General features: G+C 37.7%; 1 protein-coding gene and 1 long non-coding RNA gene across 3 annotated transcripts in view; one reads left to right on the forward strand and one right to left on the reverse strand.

Moving 5' to 3' along the window:
- Window positions 1–22,047, forward strand: part of NR6A1 (nuclear receptor subfamily 6 group A member 1) — a 228,664-nt gene that overhangs the window by 50,110 nt on the left and 156,507 nt on the right. The gene's annotated exons all lie outside the window — the stretch shown is intronic.
- Window positions 12,002–22,047, reverse strand: part of LOC118017693 — a 45,547-nt gene continuing 35,501 nt past the window's right edge. Inside the window, exons 2-3 of the long non-coding RNA XR_004681212.1 lie at window positions 20,789–20,889; window positions 12,002–13,325 (exon numbers count right to left, since the gene is read on the reverse strand). This is a non-coding gene — a long non-coding RNA (uncharacterized LOC118017693). The remainder of the gene's footprint in view (window positions 13,326–20,788; window positions 20,890–22,047) is intronic.

Genomic DNA, 22,047 nt, shown 5'->3' on the forward strand with positions numbered 1-22,047 from the left:
ATGCCCTTTATCAGTGTGAGGAAGTTCCCTTGTATTCCTAGTTTGCTAAGAGTCAAAGCCTGGGTTAAGAGGTTCTTAACCTCAGGCCACTACCTCCAAAAGATATTTATTTAACTCATTATTTTGGACATATTCCTTTTTATTTTATTTGTGTGAATCTATTTTTTGTGTAGTCATAACCAACTAACTGGTTTTCTAGATTGGTTTGGGAAGTCTCTTACTTCAAACTTGAAGTCACCATCTAGTGGTCTTACAGAGATGAGAACCTGTGGTAGTGCATTGGCATTTATTCCCACTTAGTCCACAAGGTGGCAACAGCCCCTAACTGAAGAGCCAAGAACAAAGAATCAGACTGAAAAATAGAAGAAAATGCTTGTAGAATTCATAGTTAATAGAAAACCAAGATTTTGTGAAAAGTAATACAGCTAAACCTCAGAATCTGAGAGAAGGAATGAGTCTTTAGCTCATTGTAAAAGCATGCATGAAAACTCTAAAATATGTCAGAATCCATTTTGCTGCCTCCCTTTCTTTCCTCTCAGACTTCAAAATCTTGGCCTATTCAGTGGCTATCCAGTTGAATATTGGGGGTTTAGAGGAGTAAGGTGATAAAGCGAACCGTTAATGCAAAGGGATCTGAGTTTGGGGAGTGGGGACAAGAAGGATGTGCATTTACATCCGAGCGTTGAAAATCTACAGGAAAATGCAGGAAGAGGCATTAATGGCTCCATGCTGTCCTTTGAGTCTAAGACTCCTTTCCTTGGGCATTAAAAAAGGAGGACTTTTTATGAATGTTATAGTTTAAGGTGTGGGTTTTTCTTATAAAAATGGAAATTGGGAGAACAGAGATCTTCCTGGACAAGGAATTAAAGACAATGATGAAGGAAGAAAGTCCATTAAGGGGATATGAGATTCCAAGAAATCTTGGGCAAAATATATGGGGCTCAGAATATATGGGGTGAGTTTCTAATGGTCCTTGAGGTAGTTTAGAGAAAAAGTTTGGGAGGACTACTAGGCTGGAAGTAATGTGACCTGGCATCCTAGAGCAGCTTGCTTGGTTATAGCAGAGATGCTAGCTTTTTTGACCTCAGCCAACTTAGGCAGAACCCCATTACCTACTTAACCTGAATGTTCCTGTTTTGTATTGGAAATGGACTATTATGTACAAATAAATTTAGGGTAAGGATGATAAATGTGCTTTAACAATTGAGGTAGGACTCCTATTTGAAACATGACATGAACACATCAAAGTCTAATCACTGGAAAATTTAAAATAAGGATACTGTTGATGCAATACCCATCATCGCACACAACATGTATCAAACTGATTTGAAAATGACGTTGCTAGGGTGGCTCAGTCGGTTGAACACCTGACTCTTGGTTTTGGCTCAGGTCGTGGTCTCATGGGTCTCATGGGTCGTGAGTCAGGCTCCGTGCTCGGGGGAGTCTGCTTGAGATTCTCTCCCTCTGCCCCTCCTGTGCATACTCATGTGCCCGCTCTCTCTCAAATAAGTAAATCTTTGAAAATGACCTTGCTGAATGAGCCATAAATGAAGATTAAAAAGCAAGAATAGCAGCAATTGAAAACTACCACTAATTATTTCAACAGTGATAATGGAGTTCTGAGAACTGCAAGATTTCCAACTGATTTTATATGTTTATTTGCAGTAGGGTTTTTGCAACATTGTCACCCATTTTGTAGCAGCCAGGCTTCTTAGTGGAATACTGAAGAGTCTTTTCTTAATTTTAGTGCGTAAACACATAATTTTGTTAACAGTCAACAGTTTACTTAAAATAGCCTTTGTTCATAAGTAGAAATAGTTGAACATCAGCCACTCATACGGTGAATGAATGTTGGATTAATTCACCAAGAGGATCTTTAAGTTCCAATCTTGAGAATCCTGGGGCTAAAAGATTGGGAAGGAAGAGGAGAAGGTAGAAAAATAGCCACAGGCTAGCTAGAAGGAGGCTCAGTGCAATGGGCCTCTAGAACTAGGTATGAAATAGAATAAGAGTGTTCTTCTGAGACTTAAAGCAAAATTTGACCATTGTGTATATGTATGTATGTGGTCGTTGTGTATGCACAGATGTTTATAATAATAGCTCTAATACTGTTGATAGAATTACTCCTCATTATGTGATCACTCCTGTTGACAATTATTATTTGTTATGTGAGTCTAAAACCAAATGATTCTTCTAGGAATTGTTTTTTCCCTATGTTGAATGGAGTAGATCTGTATAAGTGAGAAGGAAATAAAATCCTTTATGTAATGATTTTTGTGCTGGGACTTTTGTTGATTTGTTTAGCGTCTGGATTATTTAGCACCTCATTTGTCCAGGAATCTGTCAACATAATTATAAGATGCAGTAAAAGCCAAGCCCTAAATGTAATTTTTATCAAAATAACCTTAATTGTAATATTTAGTCTCTGTCCCTTTCTCTTTTTCTGTTAGAGGTTTTGTTAGACAAAAACTTCAAATTAAAATGCCTTATAAGGCCTTTCCTAATAGTAATGTTAATTTTGGCCCTTGACTATAATTCACTAAAAATATAATCTCTTCACATAAGTTTAATAAATGTGATTTTTGACCACTTAGCTTCAATCTCTGACCTTTGGTTTTTTGGTTTTTTGTTTTTCCCCAAACAAACTGGTAAAAATATCAGTAAGCAAACAAATCTCATAACAGCATTGGTAAATTATTTTAAAAGATCCTACAAATGCAGGTGAAAGAGCACAGGGTCATTTTCAAAACTTCAGAAATACAGTGGGACTAGAAACAAGTTTGGGAGAAATAGATGTTGATTGGAAGTTGGTATGGCTGCTCACAAGTTGTGTATTAAAGTGCTATCATGTGAAAAGAATACTACCCAGCAGAAATTACTTGTGATTAGTCTTCTTGATATACTTGGTGTCTTTCAGGTCTTTATTAGTGAAATAATTTTTACCTAATGTTCAGAATGTACAAGTTTAATTCATGTAATACTGAAAGAAACTACCTTTAGTGGGGCTTGCCATGTGTCAGATGATGTGACAAAGACTTTATTCTCACATAATTCCTGTCACAACCTTATGAAGTAGGTGGTGGTTCCTAGGTGAGAAGCTGAGGCTAAAAGGTGAAGATCACACTACCTCTCATTACGAAAGAAAACTCCAGAGCTTAAAGAATAGGATCTAATCTTAGGGGTTTGTAAAGAATCTTGGTATAGCCAAAAAGACATGGGTTGAACACAAGGAGCTGTATGGTGGAGAAGTAACTAGTCTAACCAGAGTGTGAGTGATGTGGGTTTCTGGGAAATAGAGACTGGTAGCCAGGGAAAAACCAGAGGTGTTGAGTAGTTCAGTTGCAAGCAACAGAATACCCTCCCCTCCCCGCCCCCTTAAGCTAGTTTAAAATGGGGACATTGGTGGAAAGTACAGGGTTTCTCTTGAGGCTTAAAGGACGGAGCATTCTTTTGAATTTCATAAAGGGTTAAGACCAGAATTTCTTTCCCATCTCTCTGTGGTCATATGGAATCTTATTTCTGCTTTTCTGGTGCCTCTGCTTCCTATTTTCTTTTCTCCTTCAAACTGATCTTTGCTTCTGTATCCAGGATGGAAAATGGCTGTCTCTGCTCTGCCTTGTCGTGTCTTTCCAGCACCCATGCTCAACACAGGCTAACTGAAGCATTTGTGCTCAGATTTTAAATGCTCAGGAAAGAGGATAAGCCCAGCTTGGGTTAGGTGTCCATTTGTCTTGTCAGGGGCTGTAGCCCATTGATTACAGTAGATGGTACAGATACATTTTAAGGAGAATATGAATAGAATAGACAGATTATCTGACATAACTTCAGTCAGGTAGCGGGCAGGTTGGAGGTTGTGGAAATTCACCATTAAGTCTGGCATTGAGGGACAGTGTATAGGTAGGGCAAATTCAGGGGCATGGTTGATTAGGAATTATTTGTCAGCCCTGGAGTGGGAGGGCATGTGGAACTGGCAAATGAAGTGAGAATCCAGGCATTAGGTGATGCCTAAAGTTTCGCAAGTAGAATAATTTCAAACTAACCAGTTACTGGCTGGGAGTACAAGTATTAAGACTCAGGACTTTTAGGTCTTGGGATGGTAATGACCAGAGGGGCCAAGAGTTAAGCCCAGGCTAGTGAGCAAGGGACCCATGAGATAGACACACCCAGGCATGCTATGGGCTTAATTGCAGTGGCCAGGGCCAGCTGTAGCACTCAATGTCCTCCTTTGTATAAGACCTGTTTGAGTACCTACCTGGTGACAAGATCTGAGGCTGTCTGTGTACTCTTATCCTAGCCATAATTGGCTTTAGGATTGTTCAGATTGTATATACATGTACACAGTACTAGTGACTCCAATAGTTAGGGCTTTTGGGAGGTGGGAACTGAAAATAACTACCTGATATTCAAATTTTTGTATTATTGTCTTCTGGAATTGAAAATAATACCAATATTCTAGAGTAACTTTATTCCTCTGCCTTCCCCAGGGAAGTTTTTTCTTGTATATATATTTTGAATTGAGTTGTATTTGAGCAGTTTAGGTATTATGGCACTTGGGTCTAATTCCAGGAAAACAGATTTGATTTCAGACTGTTTGGCTTTACCAAGCCTGGGATTTTATTACTTAAGAGATTTATAAAAACATGTCTGAGGAGATTCATTTCTGGCATGAGTAAGTAAGTAAGTCAACAAATCCTGCCCCCAATAAGCAACTATAAAGCTGGAAAAAAACTGTCAGAAACAATTACAGGCTTATAACAAGTTGAGAAGTGTTTATTCATGAAAACCACTGAATTTTGTATAAAACACAAGTTTGTGATCTTACCCAGGATTGCTCCCTTTTTTTTAGCCCTGATAGTGTAGTAGTTCTACTAGGGTGAGGTAGGCTATGAAAACGAGCAGCTTTATTACTCCTGTGGGAGGGGGCTCACTTGATTTGGAATATTATCAATTAAAAGTGATGATCTTGGTGGCGAGTGAAATAAGGAGAGCCAAGCAGCTTTACTAGCCTAAAGTTACAGTCCTGTTTGGGGCAAACAGTGGAGCAGCAAGACTAGACAGGGCTTTAACAGAGAGCTCTGGGAGGTGAGGCAACTACAGGGAGTTTGATAAGCTCTCCATGTATCCTGGGTTGAGTGGAGGCTTCATGCATAGTAGAAACGGTGCAAGCCCAAGCCATCTACCCATTTTTGGCCAGTGCAAAGGATGTGTGAGAAAGCCCAGCAGTAGGTAAAAATTGTAGTAGACTTGAAGGCCTAAAGTGAGAGTATACTCCCCATCCCAACCACAGATCGATCAGTGGGGAATAAAAGGGCTCAAGGTGAGCACCACCTCTGACCAGCCAGTAAGTTATGCAGCTAGAGGGGCGACCCTTAGAAGCCAGCCTTCAAAATAAAAACAAGGGAAAAAATTCTGAGGTACCACACATTGTAGGAGAGACAGATTTCACAGATTTATTCCTGGAAAGTTAGTAAAAATAAAAACCCACCACCATCACAAAACCTTAGCTGAGAAAAACTCAGAATCTAGAGTTGTGAGTAGTACCTTACTTTATATGTTCAGTATTCAACAAAAAAGTTAAAAGACATGCAAAAAATTGAAGTGTAATCCATACTCAGGAAAAAAAAATCAATCAGTAGAAACTGTCTCTAGTGATACCAGATGTTGTATCTGGCATACAAAGACTTCAAAGCCCCTATTAGAGATATTTCAGTGAAATAAAGGGAATCATGCTAAAAGGATTAAAGGAAACTATGATGACAATGAATGAATAAAGAATCTCAAAGAGAAATTTTAAGAGAAAACAAAATGAAAGTGCTTGATTTGAAAATTATAGTAACTGAAATGAAAAATTAACTAGGCTGGACTCAACAGCAGATTTAAGATGGCAGAAGAAAGAATTGGTGAACTTGTAGGCACGTCAATAAAAATTACTATGATGAACAGAAAAATGCTGAACAATGAACAGAGCCTCCGAGATCTGTGGGACAACATCAAATGTATACCTAAGAATATACATATATAAAAAGAAAGGAGTGAGAGAAGAGCAGAAAATACTAGAAAAAATAGAGGCCAAAATCTTCCCAAGGAGACCGTCCTCGAAAACAGCAAGAACAAAATGATTCATCACATACAAGGGAATAACAATAGGATTTACGGCTGACTTCTTATCAGAAGCAAGGAGGTCTGAAGGCAGTGGGATGACGTAGTTAACATGTGGAAAGGAAAAAAAAACATTAACCAAGATTTCTTTATCTAGCAAAACTCTTCTTCAAAAATGAAGGCAAAATAAAGACATTCCCACATAAAAAAGGCAGAGGATTTGTTGATAGCGGACCTGCCTTAAAATACTAAAGGAAGTGACAGCAGTGGTCACTCAAATCCATAAGAAGAAATGAACATTGGAAATGGTAAGTGTATAGTTAAATACAACTATATTTTTATATTATTCTTTTAATTTTTAAAATGACAAGATTGTCTAAAGCAATAATTACAATACTGTATTGTTGAGTTTATAACACATATATAAAAGAGATGGAATAGGAAGGGCGTCTGGGTGGCTTAGTTGGTTAAGTGGCTGCCTTGGGCTCAGGTCATGTCCTGGGATTGAGCCCCGCATTGGGCTCCCTGTTCAGCAGGGAGCCTGCTTCTCCCTCTTCCTCTGCTGCTCCCCCTGCTTGTGCTCTTTCATACTCTCTCTTTCAAATAAATAAAATCTTTTTTTTTTTTTTAAGATTTATTTATTCATTTGACAGAGACACAGCGAGAGAGGGAACACAATCAGGGGGAGTGGGAGAAGCAGAAGCAGGCCTCCCGCGGAGCAGGGAGCCCAATGCGGGGCTCGATACCAGCACTCTCGGATCACGACCTGAGCCGAAGGCAGACGCCCAATGACTGAGCCACCCAGGCGCCCCAAATAAATAAAATCTTAAAAAAAAAAAAGAGAGAGAGATGGAATAGAAAATATATTGGAGCAGGTTTCTGTATTTCCTGGAGTTAAGCTAGATTGTGATAAGTAAAAGATTTGTGATGCCTGGAGCAACCACAAAGAATATAACAAAAAATAATTGTGAAAAAGTCAACAGAGGGATTAAAATGGTATATATACCAGAAATTTTTCACACCCAAAAAGATAGCAATGGAGAAATAGAGGCTAAAGACAAAGACATGAAATAAAAACAGCAAGGGGTGCCTGGGTGGCTCAGTCCTTAAGTGTCTGCCTTCGGCTCAGGTCATGATCCCAGGGTCCTGGGATCAGCCCCACAGAGCCCCCACATCGGGCTCCCTGTTCCACAGGAAGCCTGCTTCTCCCTTTCCCACTCCCCCTGCTTGTGTTCCCTCTCTCGCTGCGTCTCTTTCTGTCAAATAAATAAAATCTTAAAAAAAATAAATAAAAAGAGCAAAATGGCATACATAAATCCAAACATGTCAATAATTATATCAAATGTAGATGGACTAACTGCCTATTCAAAAGGTGTAGGGATTATCAACCTGGATAAAAAGGCAAGATGCAACTCTATGCTGTCAATAAGAGACATACTTTAGATTTAAAGATAAATAGTTGAAAATAAAAAGATGCTAAAAAAATAGATCATACAAATAGTAACCATAGGAGAGCTGGAGTGACTATATTAATAACAGATAAAATATACTTTAAGAAATATTACTAGAGAGAGGGACATTTCATAAGGATAAAAGGATCAAGATGAGGAAAATATAACCATTATAAAAATATACCTAACAACAGCACCAGAATACATGAAACAAAAACTGACAGCAATTAAGAGAAATAAAAAATTCAACAATAATAGTTACAGATTTTAATACCCGACTCTCAATAATTGATAGAAGAACTAGACAGAAAATTAGGAAGGTTACAGAAGACTTAACACTGGCAACCAACTCATATTTATTGAATACTCTGTGCAGAATATACATTTTTTTAAGGGCACATGGAACAGTCTCTAAGAATATTCTGGGCCATAAAATAAGTCTCAATTATTTTTAAGGATTGAAATCTTACAAGGTATGTTTTATGACCACAACAGAATTAGAGATCTATAACAGGAAGAAATCTAGGATATCTCCAAATATTTGAAATTAAATAGCATACTTATAAATAACCCATAGGTCAAAGAAGAAATCCTAAGGCAAATATATACATATATTTAAATATATTTTGGACTAAATGAAAATGAAAATATATTTCACGGAATGCAGCTAAAACAGTGCTTAGAAGAAAATTTATAACTTTTAAGTTTATAACTATATTAGGAAAGAAAAAAGGTCTCAAGCATTAATCTAGGCTTCCACCTTAAGAAACTAGATAAAGATGTTCCTGATGTTGGGGTGGTGGGATCTGTGGAGTCTGCTTAAGTTTCTCTCTCCATCTCCCTCTGCCTCTCCCCCTTCTCTCAAGTAAGTCTTAAAAAAAAAAGAAAGAAACTAGATAAGAAACCAAACCCAAAGCAAGGTGATCATTTTGGGATTTAAAAAAATATATATTTTATTAACATGGCATGGTACAGAGGTCAACAAACTATGACATATGGGACAGTTATTTTTGTAAATAAAATTATTAAAGAATTAAAACTTTTTACATAAATGATATAATCTCATATTTACAACATATTAGAAACAAGTGGAACTAATTGAGTTTAGCAAGGAGATCACTCGAAAGTAGTTAAAAGGATTGTAAAGGAAAATCATGAACAACTTTCTCTCAACAAATTAGACAACTTAAATGGAGTGGACACATTCCTAGAACAAATGCCTAAGGCACGAATTATTAAAACCAGTTTCAAGAGGAAATAGAATATATGAATAGACCTATAAAAATTAAAGAATTGAATCAATAATTAAAAATATTACTGCAAAGCGGAGCCCAGACCAAGTGGCTTCATTGGTGAATTCTGTCAGACATTTAAAGAAGCACTGAAACTAATCCTTCACAAACTCTTTTAGAAAGTAGATGAGGGAAGAACACTTTCCAACTCATTCTATGAGGACACTATTACCCTGTTAACAAAGCCAGACAAAGATACCATAAGAAAACTGCAGACCAATATCCTTTATGAATACGGACACCATAATCTTTAATAAAATATTAGGAAACCAAATTTAACAACATAGAAAAATGGATCATGATCAATTGGTGTTATCCCGGGCATGCAAGGTTGGATTAGTATGTATAAACCAATGTAACATACCAGGGATCAGCAGATGTTCTCTTAGAGAAAAAGGCTAGTTGGTAAATATTTTAGGCTTTTGGACCATTACAGTTTCTGCTGAAACTACTCAGCTCTGCTGTTGTACTGCAAAAACAGCCATAGACAATATGTAAATAAGTGGATGTGCCTCTGTTTCAGTAAAACAAAATAGCTAGCTCACAGGTCATAGTTTGCTGTCCTGTAATAAACCATATTAATAAAAGGTTTAAAACAAAAACCCACATAGTAGACACAGGAAAAGCATTTGATGTAATCCAACACTCATTCATGATAAATGTCGCAACAAACCAGGAAGAGTAGGCAACTTCTGTACCTTGATAAAGGGCATCTGTGAAAATGCTTAAGCTAACGTAATATTTAATGGTGAAATATGAACGCTCTTCCCCTAAGACTGGGAACAAAGTAGGTAAGAATGTCCACTTTTAAGTCTACTCCTACGACTTCTTCACTGGAGTGTTCTACCTAGTGCAATGGGGTGAGGATGGGGAGGCATCTGAATTACCTAAGTGATTCACAAAAAAAAACCCCAAATAGATCTGAGTTTAAGCAAGGTCACAGGATACAGATACACAAAAAATCAATTTTTTTGTATACTAGCAACAATCTAGAAATGAAAGTAAAAAAAGAATTCCATTCATGATTGGCATCAAAAGAATAACATAGTTAGGAATAAATTAACAAAAGAATTAACAAGATTTGTACACTAAAAACTATAAAATATTGTTGAGAGAAGTTTAAAAAGACCTAAATAAATGGAGAGACATTCTATCTTCATGGATTATAAGTCTAAACATTGTTAAAATGACAATTATCCCCAATTTGATGTATGGATTCAATGTAATCTCTCTAAAAAAAAAAAACCCAACTGACTTCTTTGAAGAAATTTAATCCTATAATCTATGTGGAAATGCAAAGGACCTAAAGTAGAATAGCCAGTACAATTTTGAGAAAGCACAACATTGGAAGGACTTTCATTACATGGCTTCAAAAATTACTATAAAGTGGGTCACCTGGGTGGCTCGGTCATTGGGCGTCTGCCTTCGGCTCAGGTCATGATCCCAGGGTCCTGGGATTGAGCCCCGCATTGGGCTCCCTGCTCAGCAGGAAGTCTGCTTCTCCCTCTCCCACTCCCCCTGCTTGTGTTCCCTCTCTTGCTGTCTCTCTCTCTCTAATAAAATCTTTAAAAAAAAAAAAGTATCCAAAATATATAAAGAACTCTTACAACTCAGAGGATGATAGTTTTTAAAATTATTTTTTTAAATAAAAGTTATTTTTTTTCATGATTCCACTTACATGTGATAATTAGAATAGGCAAATTCATAGAGACAGAAAGTAAAATAGGGGAAGTGATTAAAGAATAGGTTGCTTAGGGGAAGTGTGGAATGAATAGTTACTGTTTAATGGGTAGAGAGTTTTTGTTTAAAATTGTGAAAAGGGGCGCCTGGGTGGCTCAGTCGTTAAGCATCGGCCTTGGGCTCAGGTCATGATACCAGGGTCCTGGGATGGAGCCCCATATTGGGCTCCCTGCTCCGTAGGAAGCTGGGAAGCCTGCTTCTCTCTTTCCCACTCCCCCTGCTTGTGTTCCCTCTCTCGCTGTGCCTCTCTTTGTCAAATAAATAAAATCTTTAAAAAATAAAAATAAAACAAAATATTCTGGAAGTATATAGGTGGTTGCACAGTCTTGAATTTAATGCCACTGAATTGTACACTCAAAAATGTTTAAAATGGTAGATTTTGTGTTATGTATATTTTATCACAATAAAAATAAATGAAAGAATCAAAGACGAGACAAAAGGCTTGAACAGACATTTTATCACATAAAGGTGTTCAACATGGTTCGTTATTAGGGAAATGCAAATTAAAATCACAATGAATTTCTACTGCATACCCTCTGGAGTGGCTGTAGTCAAAACAACTATAAAAATGTGTTGGTAAGGATGTACAGGAACTGGAAACCTTGTGCATTGCCATGAGAATGTAAAATGGTACAGTCACTTTAGAAGTCAGTTTGGAAATTTGATAAACAGTTGCACATAGGGGCTCCTGGGTGACTCAGTCGGTTAAGCATCCAACTCTCGATTTCAGCTCAGGTCATGATCTCTGGGCTGTGAGATCAAGCCCTGTGTCATGCTCCACAGCCTGCTTAAGTTTTCTCCCTCTCCCTTTGCCCCTCCCCCAGTGCATTTCTAAAAAAAGTTAAATAGAAACTTACCATATGATGCAGCAGTTTCACTCCTAGGTATCTATCCAGGAGGAATATAAATGTATGTCTACACAAAGACTTGTATATGAATGTTTAGAGCAGCATTATTTATAATAGCCCAAATCTGGAAACAATCCAAGTGTCCCATCAGCTGGTAAAGGGATAAAATGTGGAATATCCATATAATGGAATGCTATTCAACAGTAAAAAAGAATGAACTACTAACATGCTACAACATGAATAAACTTCAAAAACATGCTGAATGAAAGAAATCAAACTCAAAATACTATGTATTATATGATTCCATTTATAGGAAATATCTAGAAAAGGCAAATTTATAGAGAGAATACAGATCAGTGGTTGGGTCTAAAGGTAGGAGTAGAGTTGATTGGAAGCAGGCTCAAGGGGAGTTTTGGAATGATGAAAATATTCTAAAATTGGATTGCAGTCTTAGTTGCACAACTCTATAAATGAGTGAATGAAAGTCATTGAATTGTGCATTTACAATGGATCCATTGTATGGTATATAAATTAAATCTAAGTAAAGTTGTAAAACTAAAAAGTACCTAAGATTGGTTGGAGACTTTTGGAAAAAAGTGTTTTGTGGGTTTTTTTTTTTAATAAAATGGTTTTAAGTTTGTCAGGTGATGTCCTATTGATTTGTGATGTCTCATATTAGTCTTTCACTTGGAGGCCTAGACCCGCCCTGCTCCCAAAGACTTACCCTATGCCCTGTCTCACTAAAGTCCATCAGAAAGAATTTTCTCCTTGTTTGGGAGAATGACTCAACTGTTTGGAGTGTGGCTCTGATGGACTGTCTAGGCAGATGATACTTATATAGAGAAAAATGCTTACTTTCAGCCCCAGGTTATAGATTAGTCCCAGCTAGGCATCTTGCAAATACGTGCTGCAGATTGACAAGTAGGTGAGAATTTGAGGAATGAGGGTATCTTGTCTGCTGAAAGAGGATGGAGTGGGCTCACATACTAGGATGCTTTGGGCTGTATTGCTATGTCCTGTACTTTTCACTGTTTTTTTTAATTTTTCTTTTTTGTTTGTTTGTTTTGCTGAGGCCTCACAGTAATCCTGTGAGATAGGAGAGGTATCCTTAGTCCTCATTTTACAGAGAAGGAGGGTTTACAGGGTGACTCACTTGTCCAAGAGCACACAACTATGGCAGAATTGGACTTAAATTCAAGTTTTCTGACCCCGTATCCTAAACCACATCTTTTATACTCTATGTTTTGCCTCAACTGTTTACTGGGAACAGGAGCAGAAGGGGCATGTGATTTTGACTGATTGCACATGTTTTCAGTAGATTTAGTCTGAAGAAAAGGAGGGGAAGTTAGACTAAAGTGTAAATTCAGGGGTTCTATAGCAAGTATAGTAATCAAGGACAAATCTGATATCTGGTGGTTATTAAAATTATACCTGGGTTGGAACTATGATTCATGGCACAGATGGTTTGAAGGTATCCAGTGCTTGGTTCAAGGAGCAGGCCACTTCCTGAGTTTTAAATATAACTGTGCCAGAAATCATAAGGAAATTCATTTGACAAACATTTACTGAGTGTCTACTCCATGCCAGGCTCCTTGCCAAGATACAGGATCACAAGGTCCAGTTGGATCCTATTGAGATACAGCCTGAGAGAACAGAAGTAGGCTGGAATTTCCTTCATCATTTTCATTCTCTGAGGCTGATGTGTCTGCCCTCCAAAGTGACCACATCCACATGGACCTGGAGCCTGTCACTTTCTACTATCCTTGTAGCTGTGCTTTCTACAGGTTCCCTTTCTTGATTAAAATAGTCCATCTTTTCTTCCTTTTCCACTGTGGATTCTTCCATCTGCTTTTCACCCAAACATAGGTAGATCTTGCATCTAAAAGAAATCTTTGCTTTAAAAAAAAGACATTTAAAAATAATTTTTCTTAATTGTTGAAATAGTTTATGCTTATTGCTAAATACTTGGAAGGCATAGATGAGTTATAAATAATAAACATAAAATCACCTTTAATTCTACAACTTAAAGATTTCAGTGGTTAACATTTTTGCTTCTAGTCTGTTTGAACTTCAGTCTGCTTTTTACGTCCTATCAGTCAGTGTCTGCTTGTACATGTTTGTGTACGCACATTTTAGTATTTTGTTGTGTCAAGCTCTGTGTGAAATAATTTACATGTATCCTTACTTCACAAGTAGCCTTGTGAAGCAAATACTGTTATCGTATCTCCTATTTACAGATGAAACAGATTTAAAGGTAAGTACTTTTCCAGGTTTACATAGTTGATAAGTCATGTAGCTGGAATTTATTTAGCTCAAGCTCTTCACCACTACCTTTCCAGAAATCTGTTTTCTTCTGTGACTATCACTCCAGAATTGTTCTCTGCAAGACTGTCAGTAACTTTTTAAATTCCTACCTTATCCAGCCCCATTTCCAGACCTCTTCTCTATCTTTTGTGTGTTTCAGCCATATTTTCAGTTTGGTGCAAGTACTATGCGCCTTTGGCCTGTAGGTATGCCATTCATTCCCTTTGCTCAGAATCTTCACCCCACCTCTTTCACCCAGGTCATTACATTTATCCTTCAAGTCTTCATTTAAATGTCACTTTCTTGTGGTCACTTCCCAGGCCTTTCTCACCCTCAAGACTGGATTGGTTCCTTCTATTATTTGCTCCCATAGTATCTTGATTTTCCTTTTGCAGACCTTTTCACACTTGAAATTATTTGATCATAGAATTTGGTCTGTTACGTACTTTTCATTTTCACTATGTACTTGGTTCCCTTCACATCTTCTGGCTTCAGTTGCAGTCCAGGTACATGGTATGTGTCCAGTAACTGTTTGTGTTCGATAAAAGAAAAATCTTTCTTTCTGTACTTAGCTCATTCACTCTTAGCTTTATGCTTGTAAATCACAAATGTGCATCCTCTGTTCAAAAAATGAGCTTGTCTTTTTTCCATTTTAAAATTGCTCATTTCTTGGGGCGCCTGGGTGGCTCAGTCGTTAAGTGTCTGCCTTTGGCTCAGGTCATGATCCCAGCGTCCTGGGATCGAGCCCCGCATCGGGCTCCCTGCTCCGTGGGAAAGCCTGCTTCCCCCTCTCCCACTAACCCTGCTTGTGTTTCCACTCTCGCTGTGTTTCTCTGTCAAATAAATAAATAAAATCTTAAAAAAATAAAGTAAAATTGCTCATTTCTTAATGCAGTCCAGGCTCCTAATTAGTCAAGAAAGTTAGGCACCATTCTTGACTCCTTGCTGTCTTTTCTGTTTGAGCCAATTCGGTCTATTGACCTGGAAAGATGGCCACAATATTTTAAGTGAAAAAAGGTTTCAGAACAATATGTATAATTTGTGCTATTTTCCTCTAAATACAAATACATGTATTTTCAACATCTCTGATATATTTATTTGGGAGGATATTATAAATGCAACAGAATGATGGGAAGGGGCCAACTAGTGTACTTTAATTTTCTCTCTTTTGTATGACTTTTTCAGTGACCACATAGTACTAAAAAAGAAAACAAATCTATTTTGAAAAACAGAAAACAACCAAAAACAAAAGCAAAAATGCCTTTTGGAGATACCCTTTCTATTTTTTTCCACTCCTGCTGCCTCAGTTTTAGTTCAGCTCATTTGTGCAACAGATTTCTCTCTCTCTCTCCTTTCTCTCTCTTTTTGTCTCTTTCACATCTCTCTTCCTTTCCTCCCGCTTCATATACCTGGTCAATCTTCTCAAAGTCTTGGTTTCATTATCTCTTTTTGGAGCTCAGCGCTTAAAGTGGCTCCCTGTTGCACTAATTCTAAATATTTCTCCCTGGCTCACAAGGTCTTCTGTAATTTGTCCTTTTACCTTTTCAGTGCTGCTCCTCATGACTCCCTAAAATAATCTCTGGACCATTCTCCTTATGTTCCCTATACATGCCACATGTTTTCTCTATTGCGTGTATTTATTTACAGTCTTAGCTGCAAAAAATACCCTTAAACTCACATAATTATTTCCCTTCCTGTAGCATTTAGTTTTTTGTTGTTTGGGTTTTTTAAAAAAACATTTTATTTATTTATTTGACACAGAGAGAGAGAGAGAGTGCACAAGCAGGGGTAGGGGCCGCCTGAGGGAGAGGGAGAAGCAGGCTCCCCGCGGAGCAGGGAGCCTGACAAGGGTGGGGGGCGCGGCTCAATCCCGGAACCCTGTGATCATGACCAGAGCCTAAGGCAGATGATCAACCAACTGAGCCACCCAGGCGCCCATGTAGCATTTAGCTTTATCCAAGAGAAACTGCATAGGATTTTGGTGGCTGAAATGGGTTATTTTTTTATTGGCATATTTAAAGACTATTGATTCTCTGTGTAAGTAAATAAGTGGCATGCTTGTTCAGGTATACATTTTTCAAAGAACGTGTTGGACATTCTTTTCTAATGTTTTCAGAAAATTTGGAAGTAATTAATTGGTGGTTGAAAAATAATGCCTAGAGGGGCGCCTGGGTGGCTCAGTCGTTAAGTGTCTGCCTTCGGCTCAGGTCATGATCCCAGGGTTCTGGGATCGAGCCCCACATTGGGCTCCCTGCTCCGCAGGAATCCTGCTTCTCCCTCTCCCACTTCCACTGCGTTCTCTCGCTGTGTCTTTCTCTGTCAAATAAATAAAATCTTTAAAAAAGAAAAATAATGCCTAGAATGCTTGGTATAATAAAATACAGATTCTAGGACCCTACATCAGGTCTAGGGTAGAACTCAGGAATCTGCATTTTTTAAAGCAACTGGTCTAGATGATTCTGATATACAACCAGATTGGGAAACACTGGCCTGAACCCTCTGTTTCTCCTGAATTCTTGTCATTTTTTTGCATTTTTCTCTCGGCTTTGATTTTCTTTTTAGTTCTTGTATCACTACACCTGTACTTCTACTTTCTTCTTATCCCTGGTTTTGGATGCTAACTTGATAAGACTCTTTTCCTACTGCTTTATTTAATTTGACTTTTGCTATGAGAATCTGTTTTTCTCTCAGACTTAAGTGTATGATTAAATTATTGGTGACCAAGGTTTGTTTTCCTATCATTATCATGAAAGATTCAGTGGCTCATCTCATGTTATAGAAGTCAGAGAATTGGTACTATATTTTACATTTTGTTTAGAAAAATGATGGGCATTTCCCATTTCATTTAGGTTCTTCTCCTGTTTGAGGGACATGGTTTGCAAAGGTCAGAATGAATGAGCCTCATAGTTTTGGTCAAAAGAGATTAAGTACATTTGAATAATAATAACCAGGGCCTTCGTACTGGGGCATACTATGTAGTCATGTAAAAGAACCAGTACAATATAGCAAGATTGTTGCAGAAGGCTGTCTATAATTGCTGTCTAGTATAGCTGAGTGAAAAAGCAATAAATATAAAATGAGCTCATTTTTGTTTAAGTCACCTCTCAAAAGCCCCACAAAATTATAGATATATATCCATTTGTATGTGCGTGGATGAAGGTCTCTAAGGACATAAAATAAGTGTATAGTTTATGATATTTATTATTTTAATAATACTAGATAATATAAATAAGTTTATTACTGATTATAGCAAGTTTTTAAACTTATTATTTATAGGTGATTTCCATTGAGGAAATGGAAGATGATGAAGAAAGGGATATTTAATTTTTACTTTATTTCAATATTTAAATTTTAAATAATGAGTATGTGATTTTTTTTAATTTAGAAAATTATGAAAGCATTGGTTTTTTTAATACAGTGTGATGTCAAGGTATACAGTTTGTTCTTCCTATAAAGTACCATTTCTTTTAACTCTAGAACTTTTTTTTTTTTTTTAAGATTTTATTTATTTGACAGACAGAGAGCACAAGTAGGCAGAGTGGCAGGCAGAGGGAGAGGGAGAAGCAGGCTCTCCGCTCAGCAGGGAACCTGACGTGGGGCTCGATCCCAGGACCCTGGGATCATGACCTGGGCCGAAGGCAGACGCTTAACCGACTGAGCCACCCAGGCAACCCTACTCTAGAACATTTTTTAAAAATAAGAAAAAGTAAGGCACTAGGAACTTAGAGTACTTATTTCATACTAGAATCAAAGAGAGCAAGAGAGGCTTTAGCTGGTGTGTTGGAGACAGCAGCAGCTCCCACCCAGCACGGTAGCTGATGCACTCAGGTGACTGCTTTTGCTTCCCTTAGGTTGTTTGGTCCGCAGTTTGCATTCATTGATCAGTGAGTTGATTCAGATTCAAACCCACCGACAGCAATGAATGTTGAGTGCAGCCATCAGTGTTTCCATTTGGTAGAGTTGCCTTGGCCCTCCTGGATTCCTGGCTCTTCTTTACCACACTGGTTCTTTGAGATCTGGTATCTCTCTTAGTAGCCAATGATTGAGGGCCCATATAATTATAGGTAACATTGATACTAGAGCTGGGAGATTCTTTACAATGAGAAGCTATGGTTCAGAGACTAGAAGGAGCTCATGGAGAAGCTAACAGGTAGCTCTGCGACCACACAGGCAGCGCTTGCATACCTCGTAGATACCAACAAGAGTTGAGGGTCCTGGCTCTTCCTCTCTGTTTTGGACTGAGAAATATGAGTACTTTTCAAGGTAAATTAGCACAGGTTTTGTTTTGGGTTAAATAATAATAGTAGTTTACATACATTGAGTGTTTGCTGTGTGCTTGGAATGGTACAAAGCACTTTATATATGATCTTGTTGAATCTCAAAACTCCATGAAAAAACGGAAACTCAGATACTTGCCTGTGGTCACATAGCTAGTTAGGGAGTTGAACCAAGATTCCTCCCAGATCTCTGACTCCAGACCTGACTTTTTACTTGCATTTAGCAAACATTTATATAAGCATATGCGTGGATAGAAATAGTGAGGCAATAGTTGCTTTCAAACAGCTCACATTCTAACAGAGCTGTCAAAATTTAACCACATTAACTGTAATTGGAGGTAGAATGTGATGAGTTGTACAGACCTTAGACAGTTGTGTGCTATTTTTGCTTATTAAATCCTTCTCTTGCCCTTAATTAAAGTTTTGAGGGGATGTGAGAGAAATGCGTGTAAAATACTTAATTGGATTTCGCTCAAAACCGAAATACATATTTTTAATGTCTCTCTTGCTATATCCTGATATATTTCTAGGGGACATTTTTAAGTACATTAGGTATTATAGTAGAGTTCTTATCTTGTTGAAATGAAACACTTGTTTGTCAAAAACACAACACAAAGCAAGGAACAATGGGCAATAGAAATAGGGGGAGCTCTTAAAAAACTCACTGGACCACGTTTGGAGGACAGGCAGCAGGACTGGTTCTGGTGATCTTATGTGACATACAACCTGCTCCTTTGCTTCAGGAAATGTAGTGTTGTTTGTAAGGACCCCAAGGTACAGTCAACGGTCGGTGGTTTTTTCAAATCCCAAACTCACCGACAGCGTTGAATGTTCCTTGGAGTCCTCTGAAGGCTGGGTTCTGGCCCTGGCAGCCCTTCTTCAGCCTGTACCCATGTTCCAGGAGCCAATGAGCAGTGAAACCACTGCTGATAGAGGCTCTCATATTCTTTTCCAGGTTTCAAGTTGAGGGTATTTAGATTATGAAATCAATTTGTGTACAGCAGAGAGCTAATGAACTTAATGAACTTGTGAGACTGCAGTTATTTATACAAGCAGACTCCAATGGATGACTGAGAAAATGGCTTTGAATGGTATTATTTTTTTAATTCTGAAAATGTCAAGTGCCTCATTTTATAGTAGATTTATTATTAAAGGGCATGGGTAAGAAAGAAACATATATTATGGGCTCTGTTATGTGCTGGGCTTTGTATATTTTTATCTCATTAAACTCAAAACAGCCCACTTGTACCTCATGAAAAAACTGAGTCTTAGAGAGATGAAGTGATTTGCACAGTTACATAGCTAGGAGTCACTATTTTAAGCCAGAACTTGAATACTGGGCTTTATGAATGCACAGCTCACTGATCATATCACCTCTTTCCTTGTCCACCACAAAACTTACTGTTATATATCTGGAAGTAGCATCTTCAGTGAGAGCTACATAAAACTAGTAAACATTTTCTCCTGTTTGCCTGTATAAATAGTAGGTGGGTCTGTAAGCGAAATTTTTCATAGAGGACGATGAAAAAAATTGACCTTCATAATTGGTGATCTCTCTAGCAGAGATCCTGGATCACTAAGTTGCCATAGAGGTTCAGTGGTAGTCTACAAATTATTTTCCATATTGAAAAAACAACAAAAAAAATCCCATCACCTAGTAGAAAGCCTGCATTTCTCCTCTGTAAGGTCACAGTAACTAAAATATCAGGTGTCTTTGCTTTGGCATAAAGAATATTGGTGCATTATAGACATACTGGTTATTTTTTATTGGCTACTGAATGTCCTTGATTAAAAATCTGGAAAATGAATTAATTATATGGGCAGGGATTGAGGATTTCAGAATGTAGGGTTTTATTATGGGATGGATCAAGGAGTGCTCAGTAGAAGAAAGGCTTACAGAACTGCTGGCTGAATTAAGATTAATCTTTAATCAGGGATAGTTATTGTCATTTGCTTTGGGTTTAAATATTAAAGGTTGACTCTTCTCAAATTCATTTTTAAAGGAGCCAAATGGTACACATTAAAAAAAGAATCAACCACTGAGAATTTGGTTTGAATGTAAACTGTTTACATTCTACATCAATTTAATTATTTCACCCTCTGTCAAAACACTCCAGTTAGCCAACTTTGTTGAGTTCTCAGTGTTATGACAGTGAATTGTATACAAACGACAACAAAATATCAAGCAACTGTTACTATGTAGTAGTTTAAAAACTCTTTAATGTGTTTACTTTAAACAGTCTTCCCCTTGGTCTGATAGTATGAAGAGATGTGAATGCCTTACACCATTTGGACAGATGTTCAGACTTTAAAAAAATACTGATTCTGCTGCTCCAAGCCATCAGATGTTTACAAAATACCATTGCTTAAATTCATGGCACTCTAAGAAGAATGCTTTTCATAGATTTGAAAGACCAGAGCAGAATGAAACGTAAGTTTCTAGAATGACATAGGGGTATTTCCCATTGTGCTGGAGATAATTAATTTTCATGGCAGGGAAGGCCACCATCATCCTCACTCCTTTAATTTGCTTTAAGTCCTTTAAGTTTTAATCATCAGGCAAGTTTGAAGGACACACTGGGTATTTTAAATGAGTTTGCTAAGGGGTGTATGTATTTAATGCAAGGGTAAAGTCTAAGGGTTAAAAACATTAAGGGTTAAGTTAGCCAAGAGTTATAGAAACTACAAATTTAATAAATTGACCTATTTCATTCTTGATTTAGATTGGTTTTGAGTTTGTCAAAATTCACCATGCCATCTTTTACTGTTTCACTTACCTCTTTTCCTTTTCCAGAGGTACTACGAAATATTGAAACCCACATTGCTCCAACCTGGAGATGTAATTGTTTTCATATTCCTCTTGAGGCCTCTTGATATACTTGAAAGAAACAAGAATCATAAACTTAATAAAACAATATATTTGAGGGATTAGTAGCATAGAAGAGAGGAGGAGTTACTATTTCAGGTGGCTGTCTGTCCAGACACTTCCCAAGCATTATGCAGGGAGCATCTCTAGAAGTGTTTGGGGGTAATGCTACTAACTTTGAGGACAAATTCTTAAGTTACGAAGATGACAACAGCATGTCAGCATGAATCCATGTTTCTCTTAGCCAGGCTGCTAGTGTTCTGCTTTATCCTTTTGCTAATTCGGCAGTGAAATCCTAGGATCCTTTCTCTTACATATAGCCCTTGCCATTATGGAGCCCTGTGTCTGCCCAGGGAACTAGACATAGACACAGCTGATAAGAAAGAGAATGATTGCTATGCTGGTGGAAGGGTACAAATCATGTTAAGGGAGTTTAGAGAAAAGGGTTAATTCTGCCCAGAAGTGTCTGGAAAAATATATCTGAGGGTCACATCTGATCTGGGACTCAAATGTATAGTTGAATTTTTCTAGACAGAGAAGGACAGATATTCCAATAGAGGGAAAACTGCACAGGAAGTCGCTCCTCATTACCTGATTACAGGTTACATCAGGTAATGATGAGTGGTGAGATTAACTTTTTAGCATCATTTAACTTATCTTTAAGATGTGGGACAAATAACACTTGCCCTGTGCACACAGCTGTGAAAATCAAATGAGGTTGTGCATGTGAAAGTAGCATGCAAATATAATTTCTAGATTTGTCTTTTCTCATTGCTCTTGGTTCATATGTGCTAAAATAGAATATATGAAACATGATAGACTTTTCCAGATTGGATTCTTATTTGGCTTTTCTCTTTTTTTCCTTTAGAGTGGCCATAGTTTAAATTTTTCATATATTAAGTGTTTGGAGAAGTAATAGTATAGTAAAGAGTACAGATTTGGAGCCAGAATTTTGACTTTGCAGCTTACTAGCCATGTGACCTTGGGCAAATTACTTAACTTCTCTTTTTCTCTTTTTCCTTATCTATAAAATGGAGATAATGATAGTGTCTACCTCATAGAACTATTGTGAGGGACGCCTGGGTGGATCAATCGGTTCAGTGTCTGCGTTTGGCTCAGGTCATGATCTTGGGGTCCTGGGATCGAGCCCCACGTCGGGCTCCCTGCTCA

This window comes from Mirounga leonina, unplaced genomic scaffold, assembly GCF_011800145.1.
Source record: "Mirounga leonina isolate KUSES-001 unplaced genomic scaffold, KU_Mleo_1.0 Mir_170, whole genome shotgun sequence".
NCBI lineage: Eukaryota > Metazoa > Chordata > Mammalia > Carnivora > Phocidae > Mirounga > Mirounga leonina.